We start from the raw sequence: 5,706 nt of genomic DNA on the forward strand, positions 1-5,706 counted from the left end.
TTTTCTAGATTCCATATATATGCGTTAATATACGGTATTTGTTTTTCTCTTTCTGACTTACGTCACCCTGTATGACAGGCTCTAGGTCCATCCACATCTCTACAAATGACCCATTTTCATTCCTTTTTTCAAAAAGTAAAAAAAGCAAATTTGTCGTTGGTGGTAGGAGGTCATGACGGGGAGGGTTCTTTACCCTTCCCAACATCTTGTATAGGTGGGAGGTTGGAGGCCACAGAAAAGGCAGTAGATAGGGGCACATGCCCCACTCTGAACAATATAGAAGAATCTGATTTAGATGCTTTGTATCAAAGCCCCTTGTCCTGATTTGTTAAGCATGGTAAAATTTACATTTCTCACTATGCCTGAGGTTGAAATTGTTTTGCATATCTATTGGCCACTTGTATTTTTTTTCTTCATCCGTAACTTACTTGCTTGTTCATATATAGTGTCCAGTTGCCCGTTGCGGGTTTTATATTTTTCTCATTATTTGTAGAAGCAATTTATTACATATTCAAGATAATAACAAAGCAAGCCACCTAATGTCTCTAGAGGTTGACTTCCTTGTCAGTTAAAGGAGAAAGTGAGAAATTCTCCCTCCACTTTGAAGATTAGGTCGCACCTCAGATTTGAACATTTGTAAATCACATTTTCATAAAGTCGGGCATGGGTACATTGAAGGTTGGGTGTAGAGAAAAAGGGCACCCTGGAGAAAGTTTTTTTGTGTGTTTTGGGACTATCCTAATGTATAGGTTTTTCAGAGTCAAACAAATCACCTAAGTTGGGGAAGCTCAGTGTTTTATTGTAAAGCCCGTGTCATTTTCAAAGGTGGCCTTTCTAGTGTTCCTGAGGCTTTTTGACCCCTCCTTACGGCCACTGCCTTCCTTCCTTCAGAGACAGAGCCACAGTTGTGCTCTTGTTCCACAACCTATGGAGAATATCTCCTCACGAGGCCAGAGCTTGCTCACAGCCAGATAATGACGCCACTCAAAGATAATGAATGTTAACGGCTTGCGTGTTGTTAGCATTTCCCATCAAAAATGCTCTTCTAAAATGGGATTCTGTTCACAGCTACTTAGTGACCCATCAAACCCGTGTTAGGCTTTTAATATACTATTATCATAAATAATGTTATAATGAACCACAGTGTACATAATGTGACACCTCTCTGATTATTTCCTCAGGATAAATTCTACGAAGTAAAAAAAAAAATGCTGGGTCAAAGGGACTGAACCTCTTTCAAAACCTTTTCTGTTGCCAAATCGTAACCAGGTTACTGGACCAATCAGCACTGTAGTGTCCATTTAATCACATATCCTCTAACTTTGGAGTTTTGTGGTAGTTTAATTTTGAGAAAGGCAATTAATTAGGCAAAGTTTTATCACAGATTTTATCAAAGTTTTTCAAAACTTTACATTTTTCTTATTGATAATAGATTTGACTACATACCCACACACACACACAGTTGGCAACTTAAACGTCTTCTTTGTAACTTACCTGTGTAATGAACTTTTCTACTGTACTATTAGTCTTTTTCTTATGATTCATATATTAAGGATTTAATTCACTGTCTATCATAAATGTTACAAACTTTTTCCCATTTTAGTATACGTCTCTCCTTTTTGTTTACAGCAGTATTTGATCCTTTCAAAACTTTTTCTTCTCTTGAAGTAATTCCATACTAACAGAAAGGTTGCAAGATGAGTTCAAAGAATACCCAAAGTCCTCAAATGTTGACCTTTTATCACATTTGCTTAATTCTTTCCCCTCTCTCTTTCTATCTCTATGTATATAATTTTTATTTGGTACCATTTACAGGTAAGCTTGTGAACATGATGCTATGGCGTTCTTGACATACAGAAATTTTTAGTTTAGATATAGTGAGCTCTCTGGAGATATCATTTTAGGATTCCTGTCTTTGGTTTCCAGCTGAGGACGGGGCTCAGTGGGTCCTTGGGATGAGCTAACACTTCTGTGCCAACACGTAGTTCTTTTCACTTAGACACAGGGATGACTGGTTAAGAGGGAAGGTTGTCTCAATAAACACCCTTTCTGCACCAATGACAGACACCCCCATGGTACCCTTGCCCTAGCCTGGGGGGAAGGGAGGGGAAACCCAGCAGTGCTGGCTGTCCTTCCTTTCCTCCTGCCAAAGTCAGGAGAGCCACGCCCAGGTCTGTGTACTGGGCACCCGGCAAGGGACATAACCCAGAAGCCAGATGTGGCTCTTCTCTCTTTCCCCACGTTGCTCCAGAAACCAGGAGCTTGGATCATTGATTTATATACTCCTGGCATAATTACTCCGAAAAGGCATCTGGAGGCTTATTTCACTTTGTTCCGAATTCCTGTTTCCCCAGTTGTGGCCAAAAATGAAATGTGGCCTTGGATTCCATAGAGCCAGCTATGCACATTACAGTGTGGCCACAAATAGTTTTGGAGAAAGGAAAAGAGCGACGAGCCCAAAGAGCTAGCTCTACTGTTGGTGGAGCCAATCACAGAAGGGAGCTTGGCTTTTATTTCTTGGGTATCTAACCACCTGAAGCAATGGGGGCCTCTTTGCTCCCTCCTCTGGTGCCCCTTCTCAAAGTAACCAAAATCTCACTGCAAGTCAGCTAGAAAGGAAAGGCCAGGCTTCCCCCAAATGCCTTGAGGGCGAGAGGAAGGCTGCTGCAGACAAATCGCACAGAGGACCTTTAAATTCCTCCCTAGATGTCTCTCCCCATCACTCCTGAGGTAACTGCAGAAACCCCAGGTCCCCTCCTGGCTCTGGGGGCTGCAGGCCCCACCCACTCCTATCAGGAGCCCCGCCCTCTGCCGCTCCCTCCTCCCACCCCATCTCCACCTGTTCATTCCCCTTGGAGGTGGTGGCCCGTCACTCTGTCTCTCCCGTCTGCATCCCCCTGTAAGGCTCTGCTCAGCAAAATAAACAGATCTTCCTTTCTAAGGAACTCACCTTAGAAAGCAAAGGAAGGGAGAACCATAATTGCTTATCATTGTACATTTTCCCCCATCGCACACAAGTTAGAAGAGTGAAAGTCTCTGAACGGGGTCCGGTCTGGGGAAGAGAGGAGACCAGCAACTCAGTTCAAGATTTCCTCCAGTGTCCACCATACAGGGGAAAATCAAGAAAACCACACACAAAAAAAAGAGAATTTCTGTGCAGCTAACACATCACCCTTTTCTTTAACACGAAAGCAAATACAGAAGGAACAGTGATACTTCCTACAATACGAATGGGTAAAGGAAGCCAGACCTGGCAACATCATCTACCTAAGGAAGAGCTGGCCTTCTGGACTCTGTCTCTGTCCCTCTCCCATCCCTCACCTCGTTAACTTCCTCAACTTCTCCTGGAAGAGAAACTTCCTACTGAAAAACATGGGGCTTTCGGAAAAACACCAAATTCATGATATCTCACCAAATTCAGCCAGATTCGTGAAAATCTTCCCTCAGAACTCCTGGGGACATGAAGACATTTGCTTCTAGACCAACTTCACTTTCCAAATTTGAGCTGCAGCCAGGGGGCCAGGAAGGTGACATGTCAAAAAAAAAAAAAAAAAAACAGGGCTTTTGGGACTTCCCTGGTGGTGCAGTGGTTAAGGGTCCACCTGCCAATGCAGGGGACACGGGTTCGAGCCCTGGTCCGGAAAGATCCCACATGCCACGGAGCAACTAAGCTCGTGCACCACAACTACTGAGCCTGCACTCTAGAGCCTGCAAGTCACAGCCACTGAGCCCACGTGCCACAACTGCTGAAGCCCGCGTGCCTAGAGCCCATGCTCTGCAACAAGAAGCCACCGCAGTGAGAAGCCCACTCATCTCAACGAAGAGTAGCCCCCGCTCGCCGCAACTAGAGAAAGCCCGCACGCAGCAACAAAGACCCAAAGAAGCCATAAATTAATTAACTAACTAATTAATTTTTTTAAGTTTGAAAAGAAAAACAGGGCTTTATAGAGTGAAAGGTGGGAACACGAAAGTGAAGAAAAAAAATTGTCATACAGAGTGAAGTAAATCTAGAAGAGAAAAACAAATATCATATATTAACGTATATATGTGGGATCTGGAAAAATGGCGCAGACGCACCGGTTTGCAGGGCAGAAATAGAGACACAGGTGTAGAGAACAAACGTATGGACACCAAGGGGGGAAAGCGGGGCTGGGGGGATGAATGGGGAGATTGGGATTGACATGTATACACTAACATGTATAAAATAGAGAACTAATAAGAACCTGCTCTATAAAATAAAGAAAGAAAAGAAATGTATTTCCTTATCAACAACCCCTGTATCCCCCCAGAAGCCACCCTTTACAATATTTGGCCTCTCCTGGACCCCTACCCGGGGCCCCACTCCCTGCCCCTCCCCACCTCCACTGTCACCAGCATCACTACTATCACCACCACCACCATCACCCCTCAGTAACCACCATCTCTACTCTTTCGAGCCCCCTGTAACCAAGAACTGCCCGCACCTCTCTATTCGGCCTATGCTGACAGTCACAAATATCAACCCTAACCTGTCAGGTTCTGTTATGTCAGGACAGATCTTCCTCTCTGTTCACCCAAGTTCCTTCAAAAGAACTGAAAGTCATTTTTCCCAACAGGAATTTAGTCCCTGATGAACATGTGATGGTATTGTGTTTGCAATCAGCCAAGAGTTTCTTCTCTGGGCCACCCCCACCTGTCCCCTACCCGCAACTGACAGTTCCGGCTCAGGTTTTACCTCCCTTGGCTTTTCTTTTACATCTTGGCCATCATGACATTCTCGCTCTGGAATTTTCTGTGCTGTAGAAGGGAAACTAGTGTGGACGTCCAGCTCCCCAGCCTGTAGGATGCAGGTGCCTACCGTCATGGTGCTGATGCTGAGCTGAGAGTCATTTTCTCCAGCCCTCACACTTCACACATCAGGAGGCAAAGGTGAGCATGGTGAAGTGACCTGCCTACGGTCACCAAGGCGGACAGTTGAGTGTTTGGACACTGTTCCCAAAGCATGGGAAACTGACTTTTTTTTTTTTTTTTTTTTTTGCGGTACACGGGCCTCTCACTGTTGTGGCCTCTCCCGTTGCGGAACACAGGCTCCAGACATGCAGGCTCAGTGGCCATGGCTCACGGGCCCAGCCGCTCCGTGGCATGTGGGATCTTCCCGGACCGGGGCACGAGCCCGTGTCCCCTGCATCGGCAGGTGGACTCTCCACCACTGCGCCACCAGGGAAGCCCCGAAACTGACTTTAAATAGTAATCAGGGCTCATTTTCTTTTTCTTTTCTTTTTTTTCTTTTCAATTTTATTTCTATTACATTCCCATCACCATTGCTTTCTCTTTTTTGGGGGGCCGTGCCACGTGGCATGTGGGATCTTAGTTCCCTGAACAGGGATGGAACCCGAGCCCCCTGCAGTGGAAGCGCAGAGTCTTAACCATTTGACCACCAGGGAAGTCCCACCATTGCTTTCTAAGTATCTCTTTAAAATGCTGCTATACAGAGTCACTTTAAAAGACATTTTTCTTATCTCACCGTACAACCTTCCAGAGGTCCAATCTTACAGAACTTTTGATTGCCCACCATTTTCTTTTTGGTATTAAAGATGACATGGGAGGAACAAAAAATAAGCTAACAGTGGGGTTGACATTACATTACTGAGGACTTACGTTCTTAACTGAAGCTCTGAGTCTTTTTTACTAAGCAGTGTGTATATAACAAATCTCCAAGGAAGCTGG

This window comes from Hyperoodon ampullatus (genome assembly GCF_949752795.1).
Source record: "Hyperoodon ampullatus genome assembly, chromosome: 5".
Taxonomy (NCBI): domain Eukaryota; kingdom Metazoa; phylum Chordata; class Mammalia; order Artiodactyla; family Ziphiidae; genus Hyperoodon; species Hyperoodon ampullatus.